This window comes from Diabrotica virgifera, chromosome 3 (assembly GCF_917563875.1).
Source record: "Diabrotica virgifera virgifera chromosome 3, PGI_DIABVI_V3a".
Lineage (NCBI taxonomy): Eukaryota > Metazoa > Arthropoda > Insecta > Coleoptera > Chrysomelidae > Diabrotica > Diabrotica virgifera.
In genome coordinates, this window is record NC_065445.1 from 202893020 (window position 1) to 202913598 (window position 20579).

The 20579-nt window shown below is 31.4% G+C and overlaps 1 long non-coding RNA gene across 1 annotated transcript; it reads left to right on the plus strand.

Annotated features, from left to right (window-relative positions):
* Window positions 1–14759: 14759 nt before the first annotated feature.
* On the plus strand, window positions 14760–18552 carry LOC126882314 (uncharacterized). Its single transcript, XR_007697270.1, has 2 exons — window positions 14760–15037; window positions 18271–18552. It is a non-coding gene; the product is annotated as an uncharacterized LOC126882314 (long non-coding RNA).
* The last annotated feature ends 2027 nt before the right edge of the window (window positions 18553–20579 follow it).

Genomic DNA, 20579 nt, shown 5'->3' on the forward strand with positions numbered 1-20579 from the left:
GTTTCTTCTCATTCTTTTCATGTGGCCCCACCAACTCAGCTGTTTTTCTTCGATGTATTCTAGGAGTGGTTTAGTTTTGAGCTCCGCTCGTATATCTATATTTCTTAGTCTGTCTCTTTTTGATACTCCTTTTACTCGTCTTAGGTATTTCATTTCCAGTGCCTGGATCTTACTCTTCATACTTCTTGTTAATACCCAAGACTCGCACCCGTATGTAAGTACTGGTCTGTATATCGTGTTGAAGACAGTTATTTTGGTTTTTCTGGATATTTCTTTTTTGTTTAAAAATTTGTTGTTAATTGCGTGGAATATTTTAGACGTTTTGTTAATCCTTTCTTCTATATCTTTGTGTTGTTTTCCGTTGTTTTCCACTGTTACTCCCAGGTATTGAAAGTAGTTTACCTGTTCTATTGTTTCTCCATTGATTTGTATGTTTAATACGGGTTGTTCTTGGGCTACTACCATAATCTTTGTTTTGCGTGTGTTTATTTTCATCCCATGCCTATTTAATACCTCATTCCATGTTTGTAGATTATTTCTTAGATCTTCCTCTTTATCTGCCATGACAATTACATCATCAGCAAATGCACATTCTGATATTCCTATTCTTTCTAGGTTTCGGTAACCTACATGTAGCTTTTTTAATTGTGGTATACATTCTTTGATTATTTCGTCCATGAAGATGTTAAAGAGTGTAGGGCTCATGACTCCTCCTTGTCTTAAGCCTTCAGATGTTTTAAATTGTTGCGATTTCATATTTTTATGCATTATGTAATTCGTGTTTCTTTTATATAGACTTTTGATGACTTCTATTAGTTTTCTATCAACTCCTCTTCTAATTAGACTGTTCCATATTGTTTCTCTTTTCGCTCTGTCGAATGCTTTTTCTAGGTCGATGAAGGCCATGTACGCTTTGGTTTTAGTCAGTAGTGTTTTTTCTGTTATTTGCTTCACTGTGAATATGTGATCTTGCACCCCTCGGCCTTTCCGGAAACCACTCTGGGCTTCTTCTAGTGTCGTTTCTATTATATTCTTCAGCTTTTGTTCTAATACTGTTTCATATACTTTCAGTGCCGTACATAATAGTGTAATTCCTCTATAATTGTTACATTCTTTGATATCTCCTTTCTTATGTATGGGCAGTATTACTCCCATCTCCCAGTCCGACGGTATTTCTTCTTTCTTCCATGCCTCATTGCATATTTCTCTGAGCAATTTCCTACCTTCCATTCCCATATACTTCAGCATTTCTGGTGTTATTCTATCATGTCCAGGAGATTTCCCATTTTTAAGTTTCTTTATTGCTGTTTCTATTTCTTCGTTTGTTATTTCATCTGTGTTTTCTTCCTGTTCTGTTCTTTCTTCATTTTCTTCGTTGTTCTCTTCTCTGTTTACTTCATTACTAGTTAGTAGTTCTTGAAAGTGTTGCTTCCATCGTTCCATTATTTCTTGATCGTCTGTTATTATTGTTCCATCTGTGTTTTTTATTCTTGTATCTCTTGTTGGTTTGTCTATTCTTATATTTTTCATTGTTCGATAGAAAAGTTTCTGATTTTCTTTACTGTTGTATTCCATCTGTTGTCCGAATTGTATCCAGGTCTTTTCTTTTTCTATTTTTATCATGTCTCTTACTTTCTTTCTTTCTTCTTTGTATCTATCGTAATTTTCCTCGGTTTTGTTCCCTAAGTACTTTTCCCACATTTTCTTCTTCATTTTTACATGGTTTTTGATTTCATCATTCCACCAGCTCGTTTGTTTAGTTTTGTTGTTTTTCCTGTACACCCCACACGCTTCTTTTGCCGTTTCAATTAATATATCTTTGAGTAGTTGCCATTTTTGTTCCAAATTGCTTACCTGTATTGATCTCATCAAGTTTGTTATTTTTAAGTTTGTCAGTTCTTCGTATTTTTGAGCTATTTGTTTGTCTCTAAGCTTATAGTTTTTAATTGCTTCGAACTCAATCTTTTTTCTATTTTCTGCTGGTCTAGTTTGGGGTTCTATCCTATGTTTTATTTTAGCTTCTAATAAGTAGTGGTCACTGCTTATTTCCGGTCCTCTTCTAACTCTTATGTCTTGGAGTGCCCTTCTATTATTGCGTTCTATCAGTATGTAGTCAATTATTGATTTTTCCGTTTCTCTTGGTCCTTGTCTTGTAAATTTATGAATATTTTTGTGCTCATAATGTGTGTTTGTTACTATTAGGCTATTTAATTCACAAAATTCTATTAATCTTCTTCCATTGTTATTTCTCACCTCCTCACCATATTTTCCAATTACATCAAATGTCGACATATCTTTGGTTCCTACTCTACCATTAAAATCTCCAATAATAAATATATTTCCTTTACTGTTTTCTACGGCTATGTTGAGGTCTTCCCAGAATTTGTCCTTTATTTCCTTTTTCTCATTTTCATCTGGGCCATACACCGTGATTATGGTTAGGTTTTCTTCCCCTTCATCCTTCATCTCTACAGTAAGTATTCTTTCTGTCCAACTTTCCCATGTTTGTATGTGCTTTATTCTGTCTTTATGTATTACACATCCCACTCCCGCTGCTGCTCTTTTTTCGTTTGGCACACCGCTGTATATGAGAATATGTCCACCTTCCAAATACATTTCTCCATTGCCTTTCTTTTTGGTTTCTGTTATTCCTAGTATTTCTATTCTGTTTCTATCAAACTCATAGCTTAATTCTGCCTCTTTTCCATTTAGTCCTCTCACATTCCACGTTGCTAGTCTCCAAATTGTTTGTTTATTACCATTACCATTTTCATTTCCTGTTCTTTGCCTCGTCGTTTCCGTTGATGTCTTGCCATCTCTTTTCCATGTGGTTATTGTAGCCAGTTTTTTGTTTGCGTGTTATTGCTTCTTTGTTCTTGTATCAATTCATTATTTTTTGTACTCCATATTAGAGATGCATCAAGTCAAACTAGTTTGATTTTATTCAGCAAACTTGACTTGACTTGAAAACCAAACTTTTTTGGTAAAAAAGTTTGACTTGGCTTGATTTCGATATCTTTAGGTTTGACTTGAAATCAAACTTCTTCAAACAGTTTGAAGTTTGAATATCATATTAGGCAACGTGTTTATTTCCAATTCTCTCTGCTACTCCGCCAATGGCGGAAAAAATTTGAAAATTTGCCCGGGGGGGGGGGGGGGTAAAAATAATACATTAATATTTATCGTCGAACCGTTTTCTTCTTCTTTTTTTTTTCTCAAACTATCATTTTAACCGATTTTACAGTGATTTGGTGTTTATTTAAACAAATTTGCATTTTTTATCGTAACATCAATGGAAAAAACAACGTTTTAATAGAAGGGACTCAAAAATGTGAATATTAGGCACTATAACAAGTTTTTTTATTTAAAACAATTTTTTGATCAAATTTTAGTGTAGAAAACATTAAAATACTGTTTTTTACATGTTCCTCCTTTCCCAAAATATAAGTTCTTCGATTTGGCTGAAAATTTGCCCACACATAGCCAAAACACAGGACTTTAAGTGGGTCGAAGAATTTATATAGTTTTAAAATACAACAAAAGTTACATGCAATAATATCTGAGTCAATATTATACAGGGTGTCTGCGTAACTTGGAACCATATGGGAAACTTTTTTAATATAAATTTTACGAAAAAAAGTCATTCTTTATAAAGTACTCTGTATAGTCTAAAACCTCAGATGCAATCATCAGATATCAAATTTTGTCAACAGTATACGAGGTATGTCAAAAAATATGAATTTCGCTCAAGAGCAAACTACCTTTATATTTCAAAATATCAAAAAATTAATTATAAAAAGTTATTTGTAATTAAAAACCATATTGAAATATGCAATAACAGCTTTCTACTTGAAAAAAAATTCTCTGAAATTTTCCTAAATTACCGATTCCGAACATAATTTTTATTTATTAGACATGTAATAACTCTTTTATTAATAATTTTAGGAAAAAAACTTATTCTTCATAAAAATCTGTGCATGGTCTAAAGCTCAAGATGCAACCATCAGTTATACAAGTTTGTTAATTTTATACGAGGTGTGTTAAATAATATGAATTTAGAAAGAATTTAGAAAGAATATCTTGTTTTTAATTAAAATAACTTGTTATAATGCATGATAATGAATTTTTGAGTCCCTACTAGTAAAAAATTATTTTTCTATTGATATTTTACGATAAAAAATACAAATTTGTTTAGATAAATACCAAGTCATTGTAAAACCGCTTAAAATGGTATTTGAGAGAAAATAGGAAGAATTAAGCAGAAGCTATACACTAAGTTTCAGACAAATCTGAGATCCAAAAATTTTTGTCTGAGTTATTTGACCTGGAATGTACCTTGTTTATAATCTAATATATTATATTTAATAAAAAGTTTCACTTAAAAAAACTAACCAATAACCAGATTAGTACATTCAGGAATTACTAAACGGGAGTTTTACAACTTGTTATATGAAGAAATGAATCTATACGGATAATTTGACTTTCGAACCGGAATAAAGCACTTTGTTACTCCGAGTTCTCGTTAAGGGAAAAGGTGCAAAATGTCGCCTGTCAAAATTTTCAATGTGTTTTAAATGTAGATATTCATTTTTTTTTCGAATCCTGTATTTTTAAAAAATTTAAACGCAGAATGGAAGATTACATTATTACCGAGGGCCGAAAGTCCCTTAGAATAAATAATATCTAAGTTTCTTTTGAATGAAATATTTCAATTAATAATCACAGTAAATTTTCCCTTTTATTTTTACTCAATAAACATTATAGAAGTTTTCAGGGATTTTCGGCCCTCAGAAATAATGTAATCTTTCACGCTGCGTTTAAATTGTTCAAAAATATTTATTTGTTTTCTTAGGATTCGAAAAAAATAAATACATTTAAAACACATTGAATATTTTGACAGAGGAGATGTTACGCCTATGCCCTTAATGGTTGCCAAAAAATACTATTTGGTTTATCACTGGACAATTCAAAATAAAAATCATTTTGAGTTTTTATGACGTTCATTAACAGAGGCATTTATCTCATCGAAATAAACATCTGGCATCAACCTGCAGTTTCCTAGAAAACACGACAATAGAAAAGTATTTCTAAAATTCAAAACTGACCATAGGGTTATTGGTTTTACAGGCTACAAAATAATGTTATATTTGGGTTTAAATTTTAAATAAATCAATATATGAGCATTCAGTTTTCTTAATTATCCTAAATAGCGGGTTTATTGGGTTTAATTTGTCTGTCTGTGGTTTAAATATCTTCTTCTTCTTTCTCGAAACTTCTTATGGCCCTCAGGGGCGTCGGAGGTTTTATTCATCCTCTATCCATATCTTCCATTTCTTGTGGTCCTTTGCTAACTCTTTCATTTGTTGATGTGTTTTTCCTTTTTCCTGTCCAATTTCTATAATCTGATCGATCCATCTCTTCCTTGGCCTCCCTTTCCTTCTTTTACCATATCTTTTTGATTCCATCACCTGCTTTGGTAGTCTTCCCTGGTCCATTCTGTTAATGTGTCCATACCATTTTAATTTTCTTTTTTTTTATATCTTGGTTATTATCGATTCCTGTTTCAGTTTTTGTCTAATATCTTCCTTTCTTATTCTGTCCAATTTCGTTTTTCCTGCTATTTTTCTAATCTGCTTCATCTCCGCTGCGTTTATTGTAGTGTCTATTTGCATTGTTTACCAATGTCTCACTTGCATATATTTATTAAAGTTGGTACAGAGATTGCGTTGTATACCTTCAGTTTTATTTCTTTATCTATTTCTTCCTTTCCAAATATTGTTTTATTTATGTATATATGTATGAGATTTCTTGATACATATATCTTTCCATCTTCAGATATTATTACTCCAAGTTATTCATTCAAACGTCGAGACTGTTTCTATTATTTCGTTTTTGCACCTAAATATCATTTGGTTTATTTCTTCCTCTTTCTTTTGGGTTACTATCATGGTCTTCGTCTTCGTTTTCTTTACATTTACCTTTATTTTAAAATTTTCTATTTCCTCCACCCAGATATCGAATAATTCTTTGTATTTTCTCTTTATTGTCTGCTATTATTACTAAGTCATCTGCATATAGTAATCCCTCCATTCTCACTGGTACTAAATTCCTGTACCCTATTGTTGACTGTAATTGCCTTGACCTTCTTTTAGCGCTCTTCATTACTCTATTCATTACTAATATAAACAAAACTGGGCTGAGACTGTCCTCTTATTTTATTCCTCTCCTTAGGTTTATTATTGGCGATCTGTTTCCGTTTATTTGTACTTTAGCAAGTACGTTTCTGCAATATGTACTTTTTACCACGCTTACTATCTTTTACGGGATTGGCAGATCTTCCATTACTGACCGTATTACTTCTCTATTTATAGAATCAAAAGCAGCTTTAATATCTGTAAACGTAATATATAAGTCTTCTCCTATTTCATTTTTCCTTTCAATTATATTTCTCAGTATGTATATATTAACTGTTGTTCCTCTTTCTTTACTAAAAGCCGCTTGTTCTTCTTCTAGTTTTCCTTCCAGTTATTTTCTGAACTTCCTTTCTATTATCCCGGTGTAGACTTTATATGCCACTGATGATAAGCATATAGCCCTATAGTTATCACATTCCGCTTCATCTCCTTTCTTGTGTATTGGCATCAATACCTTTCTTCCCAGTTTTTCGGTATCTTTTCTGTTCTCCATGCTTCCCTCAGTATTTCCAGTAGCCAAAGCTTGACACGTTCTCCCACGTACTTCATCATCTCCGGATGTATGTCATCGGCACCTCCCGCTTTTCCAATCTTTATTCTTGCCAATCCTTCTTCAATATCTTTTATATGAATTTCGTCTACTCGATTGTCCCTATCCTCTTCTCTTGCCTGCTGTCCTCTCTCCTCATTTTGTTGGTTGCTTGCCTCGAATTTTTCTTTATAGTGCTTATTCCATATGGTCAGTATGTCTTGTATGTTTGTTTTCAATTCATTTCGCTAATTTCTAATTCCTCTTGTTTGTTTCCATTTTGTTCCTTTCATGCTTCTTATTTTATTCCAAAACTGTTTATTGTTATTCCCAAAATCTTCGTTCAATTCTTCACCGAATTCCTTCCAGCTCTTCTTCTTCGCATCTTTTACTAGTTCTTTCACTATATTTCTCTGTCTTCTGTATTCGTCTCTGTTTTGCTCTTTATTTTTGTTTATGTATCGCTTCCACATTTCTTTCTTCTTTTTTACTGCTTGCTTTATTTCCTTATTCCACCATCCAGTTCTTTTATTATTCTTGCCATTCTTTCTTATTTCACATACTTGTTTTGCAGTGTTCCATAACGTGTCTCTCAATTTTTTCCATCTCGCTTCCATATTCCATATTTCCTCATTGTTTTCATGCTGTTCCAGTATTTTATCTGTCTCTCTTTGGTATGTATAACTTCCTCATTTCCATATTTTTCATCTTATGTATTGCTATTCTTGTATATTGAGGACTCTCTATTATTTCCATTAGTTTCATGTTTATCTCTGCTGTTACTAGTCTGTGTTGGGTACCGAGTTCGGCTTCGTTCTCTGTTTTTATATTTTGTATCGTTAGTTCTGCGTCTCGAGGATATACTATGTAGTCAATTATGCTTCTTGCATTTCTTTCTTCTGCTGCGTATGTGTATTTTTCGTTTCTCGGTTGATACCAGAAAGAGTTCATATTTAGACATCTATGCTTGGCTTGTTTATTACGTTCGTTTTGAAGTGTGTGCTTTGTGAGATACTATCTGAACCTGGATATTTTTCGGCTCAGAATAAGTACCAGAACAAATTGAGTCTGATTTTGAAGGTATTCCCACTGCACAAATTAAGAGAAACAATCTGTAGTCGAAGCAGTATTAATAATTAAGAAAAATAAATATACTGATGTATTTGACGTAAGGCAGGTAATTTCAAAACAATGAAAATTGCAAAGTGCATAATATGTAAAAATAAACAACAGTGTTATAAAATGACACATAGTGAACTAATACTTTAAAACGAAATTGAAAAGTTGCAAAAAAATGCGTTAAACCTACTCTATTAAAAATATTATATTTTGTTGTTCCTTCATAAATTTTTGTTAAAGTAGACTAAATTACACTTGGTATGATAAAAAAACCATTCAAAGAATTCTTTGTTTTAATCTAGTAATAATACAAAAATATAAAGAAGTTATCGATAAAAGGAGACTTGCAAGCAATTCTAAGCATACAACAATCACTTTTAAGAAATTTATTACCCTGTTTTGACTATAATCGCTTCCTATATCAAGTTACTTTTATATGGAACTCATTGTATTATTAAATTTCTTATCTTAATTGGCAACTAACATGTCTATCTCAACAAAAAAGTGTATCTACGAAATAAATTATTTTTCAAACTTTTTCAAACTAGTTTGACAAACAGTTTGAATTTTCAAACCTGTACGATTGACCAGTTTGACTTGACTTGAATTATTTGTCGGAAGGATTGACTTGAGTTTGACTTGAAATTAAGTCAAACTCAAGTCAAGTTCAAACATTCAAGTCAAACTTGTGCAACTCTACTCCATATCCATTTTTCTCCATTGATTATTAATTTTTGATATCCTATTTTTACTTTCTTGTTTTCTTCTCTCTTTTTTTCTGCAATTATTTTGAGTTTATTTTGGATTGCTCTTTCTTTTACAGTCAGATCATTATTTATATAAACCTGTTTGTGTTCTCCTCTCATTAGTAGTGTTTTATTTTTCATTATTTCCAATTTTTTTGGGAAGTTATCTACTTTGACCAAGTATGTTTTGTTCTTGATTTTTGATGTACTGATTAGTATACTAATTATAAAATTTGGATTTTTTAATAAAGTATAAAGGTGATATAATACATATTTTACCTAAAAACAACAAATATGTTTTTAGTTTGTAGATACTTTATATAGTTTCCTAAATTTTTAATTTTTTAATTTTATTTCTGTATTTCATCTATTTTTATAATAGACCTGGATCGCGCGTACCAAAAAAAAGTTGATTAATAGCAAGCTGAAAATTCACGGTGTCTAGTCGGACAAACTTTGATGTATGGGAACACTGTATATTAAAAATATTTATAAAATACTTCTGGTTTTGGTAACACTTTAGAAAAAGTCACGCGTCGCCACTGCTGACCGACTATAATAACTTTTATTTATATTTAATTTAGAATGTGTTTACTGATTTTCAGCCTTAGTAAATGGATTTAAATACCTTCGTAGGAAAGCAACTTTGATACCCTCTCAGTAACCCCTGTTCTGCGTTTCGCTTGACCGACCGCAGTATGTTTCTCTACACAATCACAGTAATCAACTGTAAAAAATATAGCTTTAGTAAATTCAATGAGATTTTTCAGCGCTGCCTCTTGGACTAGAATGAGATAAGAACTAATTTATCAATGCACCAATAGATCCAAATTAAGAAGAGACCACGTACCATAGTAGCTAAAAGTATTTTTAAGTTCTTTGGCCACGTTATTAGAAGAAATGGTTTGAATTATCGACTAGGAGCAGAAGATAATTCCATTATCAAAATGATAACTCATATATCCGTTTAATTATAATTTTGGTTGATACCTTCAGTATGACATCTCTATTATTTATGTAAGTAGGTAGAGTGTTGTTATATTCAACGGATAAAATATTCTATTCCCTTTAATAATTTTATTTTGATATAGCAACATGAACCCATTTAAGATCATTTGTCGAGATTAAAAATTTTACATAAAAACCAAAAATTATTTTTAAAATTTTTTGATCTGAACACTATTATCTGAACAATTTAGGTATCTACAGGTTTTCTTTCCTTACCAAAATTCATCAAATAATGAAAACTTAGATAAAATGTTTGTTGATAGAATATAACCGCATGTATATAAAAGCAAGAAAAGTGCAAACACCAAAAATAAGTATACAGTAGAACCCCGATTATCCGTGTGCGGATTATCCGTGCGGATTATCCGTGCTATGATTTTTTATTACTCAAATTGCATTTTTGAGGTTTTATCAAAGTAGCGTGACCGTAAATCACTCGACTTAAACCCTATACGTCGAGAAGGAGACTCATAATGAAAGATTTATTTTTTCTGTTATCCATTTATGGTAGATACATATTATGTATGTATATACGTACATACAGAGAGAGTCTGTAAAGTGGAATAAATTCAATATCTCAAATACTAATTGTTTTTTTGGAAAATGCTCAGACCCGTCGATTAGTATTTCAAATTGTCCTTTTTGACATTCAATAATAATGTATACAGGGTGTCCCAATTTAGAGATATGACGTCATCGTCGATTTTCTTAAATGGCAACACTGTCATTTTGATAGCTAATTTGATAGGGTTTGTAAAGTTATACATAACTGCAAAATATCAAATTTTTATTCTCTACCATTTACAAGATAATAGAAAATAACAAAGTTATATCTGTAATTTGGAATATATTCAATAATTAAAATACTAACTGTTTTTTTGAAAAATGCTCAGACCCGTCGATTAGTATATCAAATTGTACTTTTTGACATATAATAATAATGTATACAGGGTGTCCCAATTTAGAGATATGACGTCATCGTTGATTTTCTTAAATGGCAACACTGTCATTTTGATAGCTATTTTGATAGGGTGTGTAAAGTTATACACAACTGCAAAATTTCAAATTTGTATTCTCTACCATTTAGATGATAATAAAAAATAACAAAGTTATGAAAAAGAAGTAATCAACTAATAATTGAATTTAATTATTTCAATAAATTAAGCAAAAACTCATAATGTTGCCCTCAATTATTGTCAAATTGTCAATGGGCAACGTTATGAGCATTTGCTTAATTGAAATAAATAAATTCAATTATTATTTGATTACTTCTTGTTCTTCATAACTTTGTTATTTTTTATTATCTTGTAAATGGTAGGGAATAAAATTTTGAAATTTTTCAGATGTGTATAACTTTACACACGCTATCAAAATAGCTATCAAAATGATAGTGTTGCCATTTAAGAAAATCAACGATGACGTCATATCTCTAAATTGGGACACCCTGTATACATTATTATTATATGTCAAAAATGACAATTTGATATACTAATCGACGGGTCTGAGCATTTTTCAAAAAAACAGTTAGTATTTTAATTATTGAATATATTCCAAATTACAGATATAACTTTGTTATTTTCTATTATCTTGTAAATGGTAGAGAATAAAAATTTGATATTTTGCAGTTATGTATAACTTTACAAACCCTATCAAATTAGCTATCAAAATGACAGTGTTGCCATTTAAGAAAATCGACGATGACGTCATATCTCTAAATTGGGACACCCTGTATACATTTTTATTGAATGTCAAAAAGGACAATTTGAAATACTAATCGACGGGTCTGAGCATTTTCCAAAAAAACAATTAGTATTTGAGATATTGAATTTATTCCACTTTACAGACTCTCTCTGTAGGTATATATTATATATGAGAAATAAATGTTTGGATTATCCGTGCATTTCAATTATCCGTGCCAACGTCCGGTCCCGAGGAGCACGGATAATCGGGGTTCTACTGTATACTCGACTTTTGAAAAAAAAAACAACACTTTACAAGAAATCTTTATTTGTTTTATAAATCTGTTATACAACTGAAACAAAAATAAAATCTTACAATGAAATAAAAACTTCTGATTTATGATGTTATATTTAATGTATATTTGATGGTATATTTGACGTTTTGAAGAAAATTTTATTCCGTTTCATAGCCACCTTTACTTTACAAGCCATGAAGTGAAAAAGGCAACGTCGCAATTGATGACGTCCGTAGTCTGACCACCGAACAACCCGAAGGCACAGTCGACTCGGCGGGAAGAGTTCGCGCATCTGGCTTGCGCACGGCTGGCGGCCATTTTTTCGGTCCATAGGTCCGCTGCTGACACGATCAATTTGTGATTGTTGTTGTCAGATCACGCTTGTTTCGGGGTTACTTTGATTTTGTGTTGTTCTGTTCGGTGATTTTGTTTTTGTGCATTGTGCAATAATAATTATGGATATGGACAAAAAGAAAGGCAGTTCGAATTTAATCTGTGCAGCGATCAACTGTAAAAACACGGTATCAAATTTCAGCTATAGTTTTTTCCGTTTTCCAAAAGACGAATCAAGGTAAGCATTTTTAAATTCACAATGTTTTTATAAATGTTTATGTACTTAAATGGGTAGGTACTTGAAAATTTGATATTAACTATGAAACTTTACCTAATCAATTATTTTCAATGGGAAATAAGCCACAATTTTACCAAAAAAATGATTTTATTAACGTTTCGACGCCCAAGTCAGGTGTTGTTGTCAAAATACAAAATAATTCTTGTATTCAATCATTGAAAATAGTTGATTATAAAAATGCCACAAGGAAATAGCTTCAGAACAAAACTTTACCTATATTATGTATACAGGGTGTCCAGAAACTCTACCGACAAACGAAGACAGAAGACTCCTCATATAATTTTAAGACATTTAAACCCAATTCATCTAGTCCGAAAATGCTTCCTAAGGGAGCTAGAGCTCTTTGAAGATGGCGTCTTGTAATTAGTTTTTCTTAGATACCTCCAGAACCCTTGTATTTAGAAAAACAAAAATTGGTACATACATTTATCTTCTAAAGATGCATCGATTTCATTAATCGTGAATTTCTAGTACCGGTCATAGGCGTCCGTTATGGGTAGGGCAACGGTTATTTTATCGCATAACTTTTTTATCTTTAACTTTTAAGCATTTTTGATATTGGATTATTATACTGTGTGATATTCTAGTACTAAAAGGTGCTCTTGATTTAAGTCCGTAGGACACGCCGTTTTCTAAAAAAATCGATTTGAAAATTTTTCGTCTTTTAAATTTGAAAAAAAAACTGCAAAAAAGTTTTCAAAAAAAAACAGTGTATTTTACTAACTTATACCAAGAGGAACTTTTAGTACTGGAATAGCTCATAATTTAATAATCTAAAGTCACAAATTCTTAAAAATTAAAGGCAAAAAAGTTATGCGATAAAATAACTATTGACCTACCCAAAACGGACGCATATGACCGGTACTACAAATTCGCAATTAATGAAATCGATTCATCTCTGGAATATAAATAAACGTACCAATTTTCGTTTTTCTAGCTGTTTTTTTTTAATTTTTTTGGAAATTCAAGAAACGAAAAATTTTGAAATCGATTTTTTTAGAAAACCGTGTGTTCTACCGACTTAAAGGAAGAGTACCTTTTAGTACTAGGATACCTCATAATTTAATAATCCAGTGTCAAAAATGCTTAAAAGTTAAAGACATAAAAGTTATCCGATAAAATAACCGTTGTCCTACCCAAAACGGACGCCTATGACCGGTACTAAAAGTTCACAATAAATGTAATCAATTTATCTCTGAAAGATAAATATGCGTACCAATTCTCATGATTCTAAATGAGAGCGTTCTGGAGTTATTTAAGAAAAACTAATTACAAGACGCCATATTTAAAGAGCTCTAGCCCGCTTAGGAAGCATTTTCGGACTAGAAGAATTAGGTTAAAATGTCTTAAATTTATCTGAGGAATCTCCTGTCTTCGTTTGTCGGTGGAGTTTTTGGACACCCTGTATATAAAATATTGTTGAAAACGTACTTATACATACAGTATTTCTCATGATCATCTTTCAGTGCGTCACAGTTTTTCGATTTCTTTCTAACGCAATAAATTGTATGTGACAGAAAAAAAGGCATGTCGGTGATTACATTTCGTCGATGACATTTTTATAACATTTATTCTAGTTATTCTAGTTGTCGATAGATGGTGCCATAATAAAAAAATAATTTTTTTTAATTAGATAATAATATTACAAATATAATCTGTATAATTTATAAGACTATACAAATCAAAGCAAATAACATTTTATAAATGCAAGAAACACATTTGATTTGTTTTTATTCCAAATTGAAAATAAAATGTGACAACTTTCAGATTTATCTAAAATGTCATGTTAGAATAAATGTCATAAATGTGTATTATCACGGACTTACCCTTTTTCCTATCATTTGTTACGCACTGAAAAATGATCATGAAAAGGACAATACTTTTGTTATTGTAGAGCTTGGAACTCCTATTTTTTGTACAAAAAAATTACAGAAATAGAGATAAAATACATAGAATACAGAGAAGCTCTTATTAGATCGCTATTATGTCTCGATATATTTTTTAATTAAAATTATATGTTAAATAAGTTTAAAGTAAATAAATTTTATTTGATACACTTATTTGAAAAATCAACACCGGTGCTGCAACATCTATTTAAGCAAAGCCGGATCTGACCACTTGGACCGATAAAATGGCGCAAGGTCACAGAATCTGTCTGACAGCTAAACAATGAAATTTATTGAAGTGCACCTTCGGGTTGTTCGGTGGTCTGACTTTCGGACTACCGCTTTCGAAACTACGATTTTAAAGTACAAACTCTGGTAAAATTTATAGTATTTTTTGAGTCGAACAAGAAAATATTATTAATTGGAAGTTTGTACAAAATAATATTAAAAGTAATTCCTTGTAAGTAACGTTTATTATATAGGGGAACTGCGGGTATTACCGCCCAGCGGCAAATACCGCCCACTCTATAAAATATCTTAAATATAGAGAAATAGTAACTTTGGCAACATCGAAATGACGCCACGATACTACTGAGAGAACCGTGCAACAAGGTCGCCGGCCATAAGCATATTTAGTTGTTTCAGAGAGACACGGTTAAACACAGGTAATAGGTATTTAGTCCATTCCGAAGTTGTAGTTTGTTTTGACATTTCCGTTTTATTTAACCTAACCTATGTTTTGTGTTTTATTGTGTTGTATACAAGGAGTTGTATATTGAAATTGAATTGATTCTTGTTTCATTGAATATAGAGGAGTTGTTCTGTTGCAAGTTGTTCTAGTTTTGTTGTTTTAAAATCTGCGAAAAACTATTTATAGATAATGGTGAACTTAAACAAGAAATGGACATGCAGTTTGCTGATTACTTAATTGTGTACTCACAACACATAGGTACAGGCATTATGCAAATACATACCATTTAGAGGATACTTCATTCAAATTGGAGGACTCTGCGATATTGGGCTTCCTTAATAGTTTACCAGACGTAGACACTGTCTTTTTCTTGGTAGAAAATGACACCTGTTTCACCCTTTCTGAATTTTCTCAAGTCTCATATTTGGATCAACGTGAAATTTGTTGGCTTTCACAGCTTTAATTTGATTAACGGCTGTCATTAAAATATCTTCACTGTTGCATTTTTGACCTAATGCAATTACTTACAGTGCTGAGCAGATAGTATCTCATGTAATTTCTATCTATCCCTCGGTTTTTGATGTGTGCGTATGTGCTGAAGACTCCAGTTCTTCCCAAATATCACTGCTTGGAACTTAATTATTTAGTGTGACTCATGTAATACAAAGGTAGTGAATGTGCTGGCAAATATTTGATTGAATTAAAGATTTGATTGAATTTAATTTAATAAAATAATCAAGGCAAGTACATGAGTAGGAATGGTAGCATATTTTACATAGTATGTAGCTGACAAGATAACATACATTAAACAGTTTCTCTGTAACAGTACATATTTTTGAGTTTGTTTTATTTTTAATTATCCATTTTTTAAATTCATCATTTCCTTCCACACTTTCAATATCAAATTTATAATTTGTGGCTACAATTAATGGCAGTCAATCAATCAGTCCTTTTTCCTGAAAGCCACAAAAATGTTGACAAAATTAAATCAAAACATATTTACAAACCTTTTGTTATCTGAATTAGTCTTTCCACTTGTTTATCTCGAGTGTAGTGTGTCAAATTATGCATGCTTTTATCTAGTTGTTTCACCTTTTTATAATACTGTGCATACTCTCCAAGTACATATTTGTATTTGTTAGTAATTCCTTTCTATAACAGTAGAACCCCGACTTAGTATTCAAACTATAATTTTTACTCAGGTACTCATAAAATTTAACAGTACCAGAATCATTCTCCAGTTGGAAAATTCAACAAATCTATTTAAAAGTTGTTAACTTCTAAAGTACTTTGTATAAATTTCAAGCACTTGTATACATACTTCCATTCTTTTTTCAACTACAGAAATTTTTGTTAGATTAGTTTTCCAGGCACAATCAATGTGCCAGGAACAAAATAATCGATTAGACACAGCTGTCACATTATCACTGCTGTCCATCCGTTATAAAAAGTTTCCATTATATCTCTCATAAACATATCCGTAGTGATATTATTAGGTAGAAATTGTAGTATTCATTCTGTTTGAAATCATGTATGTCACAGCAACGCCTTCACCAATATTAGTTCCATAGGTACCATCAATACAAACAATTTTTTTTGCAAATGTCATGACAGCATAACGTTGTACATATATCATTCATAATGATAATGCAGAAATCTGAGCAATCTAAATTATGCTGACTATCCTCAGAGCCTTGAGGTCTGTAGTATAATACACTGGCTACACACTACGTTTTGCCTGAGACCATGTCTGCAGAGACTCATTTGCGCAGGTAAGAGCAGCAAGACGGTATCACATGTAAGCCTCCAAGCGCCGCCTGTACTCTCGTCAACATGCTGAAGATTTTACCTGTGCAGTTTTACTTGAAGTGTGGTCAGAAGTTCAGTCCGGCAAAAGTTTTCAAGGTGGACAGTCGAAATGAGTGATATTAGAAGCATTGCAAACCTATTCTTAATTGAAGAGTTGTACAAATTTTTGAGCTGGCATGCATTATGGAAGGTGAAAAGTAGAGAATGAAGCATACACTTTAATGATTGAAAAATTAAAAGAGGCAATATTTTATTTTTATATTTTTAGTTCATTCTAAAATAGAGAATTCTTTTAAATCATATAAATTTCTTTTACCATTTTAGTATTTAATTTTCCAATATTGGGGTACTACTGCCAAAAAAAATTTATATACTTATAATAATAGAATATAATAATTAATCAACTTATGTATTTCTGCTAAGTTCTGACACTGTTTTCTTGTGGCATATTTAATGTAGTATTATGTTCATATGGGATTGAGCCACTGTTGTAGGTGTAAAGAAAATTGCATTTCTTAATTTACTACTGATTGGTGTTTCAATTTCCACTCCGGAATTCTTTCTACTCTCTACAAAAATTTAAGCAGAATTTTGGGCATGGATGCCAAATTTTTGTCGAAATAAAAGATGCTAATCGAATTTCTAACTGTCTAAGAAATTTCCTGCTATTTCTATTATTGACACTTGACACACATATTTGTTGCATATTTGCGTTTGTGGAATAATCATATCTACCTGAAAAGGTATTTTGTAAGTTTCTATCAATTAAAAACCATGATTAATTTAAAAAAATTTCTTTATTAAACTATATCTACGTTCACAATATTTAGAACTTTAATTAAATTCTATAATTAAACTATATTATGAATTACACCATGGCTATTTTGGCATGGTACACTACCTTCATTATTGAAATACCATAAAAAAAGTTTATCCTTAGTTTGCTTGGCGTCTCTGGAAATACTTATATAATGTTATCTCTGCATATCAATGAGATTAGAATCTTCTGTTCTTAAACCATTCCTATTGTCAACGTCTAAGCTTCCAATGGGAGTATAGGTTGAAGCATATTTAATTCTCAAAAAGTTATGGAGTACACAATATGTCATGACAATGATATATACAGTTTTTAGATTTAAATTAATAGTGGTATGGAAAATTCAAAATCTGTTAGCTAAAATACCAAAGGCATTTTCTACAACTCGCCTTGTCCTTGACAGGCGGTAATTGAATATTTTGCGTTCATTTGTTAATTCTCTTTGATTAAACGGTTTTAAGAAATGTGGAGCTAAGGCAAAAGCTTCAACACCAATAAACACGTCACTAAGCATTTTATCTGAACCACTGTGGCGATCAAAGACTGGAATTTGTAATGTATTTTCTTTTAATTTGTTGTAAAATATTGTTTGCTCTATAACACCTCCATCACAAATTCTCCCATTCACGCCAAATTCGTATATTATGAACTCATAATTAGCATTTACAACTGCCATCAAAACCATACTATGAAATCCTTTATAGTTATAAAAATAGGAACCTTGCCCATTTGGTAGAATACTCTGCACATATTTGCCGTCAACGGCACCGAAGCAATGGGGAAAGTTCAATCTTGCTTCAAATTCCTTTGCTATATGTTTCCATTATTCTTGTGGCTTTGGAATCTAACAAAAATATTTTTTTAGGATTTCTCTGACACAGTTTCCAGTACAGAACTGCCACAGGAATCTCCAGTGGAGTTGCAACCGCTCTCACGGACGTCCACAAATCAAGTTACAAAACTGTTACATGACTCTATTGGAGTTGCAACCGCAATTGGATAAAAGTGAAATTCGAATAATGCCAGAAAGACTATAACCGTCCAAAGTGATAGTGTGAAATTAAAATCAAATGATTACGTATAAATCATATTTATAATAATTATAAATAGTAGCTGTATTTTTTAAATAAACAGATTTGATAAGTTATATTATTTTTCTACAGTTGGTATGTTTTAATAAATATATTTTAAGACTACTGACAGTATTGTTGGTACTTTGGATCTTTTATTTATAGTAGAGGATCCAATATAATGTCGATCTGCACCGATCTGTTTAATAATGGATTAAAATTATTGGATATGTAATTTAGTATGGTAACAATTATAAAAAACAAGGGGTGCCCGATATAATTTTGTTCTGACTATAATTAACATGCATACATAATCGAAAACCTCTTATACCCGAAGGTGTCGAGGTGTACAAGCTCTCTTAAATTTTTTTCTACAAATGTACACCACTCTTTTCTGTCTCTAGCTAGTTCCTTCGGCTCACTCTATGTCTTCCCTCTTTCTTTGAGAATCTTGCTTATCCTATTGTTCCATGTTTTTCTTGGTCGTCCTGTACAGTGTATGCCAGTAGTACAGTCTCATTTACGCATTCAGTATTATTTTCTGTCATCCATGGTTGAAATTTAGCGTATTCCTTGTCATAGATACGTTTATTTGGTAATAGATTCTCAGTCGCTTTATTGGCTTTTTTTCAGAAATATCGAATTTCTCTTGCATTCTGACTTTTTTGACAATTTCACATAGAAAAACTTTGTTTATGTTAATACCAAATTGCTAACCAACATCACTTTTCTACCAACAGTACTAAATACCTGCTGCGATACAGTATTTCTTCTAATTTATTATATTATAAAATTAAAACTTTAACTGACGCAATGAACCGCTATGACATAAAATTTTATATTCACCACATGCATAATTATGTAATTTATAAGCTTGTCGCCCTTAGGGTATAAACATATATTTAATGCCCTTGATACATAAATAACTGTTTAATATATAAAAAAAGTAATTTTTAATTATTCATTAATTATAGTCAAAACAAAATTATATCGGGCACCCTTTTTTTTATAATTTGTAAACATACTAAATTACATCAAATAATTTTAATCCATTAAACAGATCGGTGCAGATGGACCTTACATCATATCTCATTAGACTATTAAAAGGCTATTAGATTAAATTAGAGGAATTAGGGATGGTGCCAAAAGAATGTGCAGATAAAATTCGATTACGAAAACGTCAAGAATTACAGAAAATTGGATGCATATGCAGTAGTCATATAATATTAAAAGTAAATAATGTCACAAATGAGGTTTCTATGACATTTCAAAACACATTATTATGGCGTGTTTTGGGCATGATATAGTGTTGAAACATATAGACCATTAGCACTAAAAACATAGGAATAAATCGACTTTTAAATACAGCACCTAGAGACTTTAAACTTTTCGTGTCTAGAGACTTAAACATGTCTATGGTCACGTCACCTTCTGGATGCACTACCTGGTGCCCAAGATCACTGCTAAGACATGTTGTCTTCTGGAGTGTGGAGGATTTTTGAGCACCGGGGGTCATTTCCACCCATTTTTCTATAGTATACCTTTTTTCTGACACCATCCTAAACACAATACAAAAAGTTGCAAATCTCTAGGTGCTGTATTTAAAAATCGATTTATTTTGTGCTAAATGCCCTGCTCTAATATTCGCATTTGGAATTACTGCTAATAATATAATAAATCCCTTTTAATGCACCATTTTAAATAAGACTCCTATTATCATTATAACAAACATCACAAATTTTAAAACAACAAAGCTAGAACAACCTTGGACAGTTTAAAAGTCTCTCTATATTCAGTAAATAAATAAAACAAAAAATCAATTCACAAGTAAGTGTAAAGGCAAAAAAGGCATAATATGCCTGTATATAATATATTATATTATTTTATGCTTAGACAAGGAAAAAAGAGAGGACGGGTAACACTCATTTAAAACACACGTTCCAAAAGTGAAGCCAGTTTTTGGTTTGTTTGTCACCAGAAACATGGCGGCCACGTCAAAAATAACAATAGGTTGCCAGTGGTGGGTGTTCGTTGAAGGTTAAAATTTCATAAAAAATAAAGTAAATCATCATCTAAAATTCGTAATAAAAACATATGTATGTAT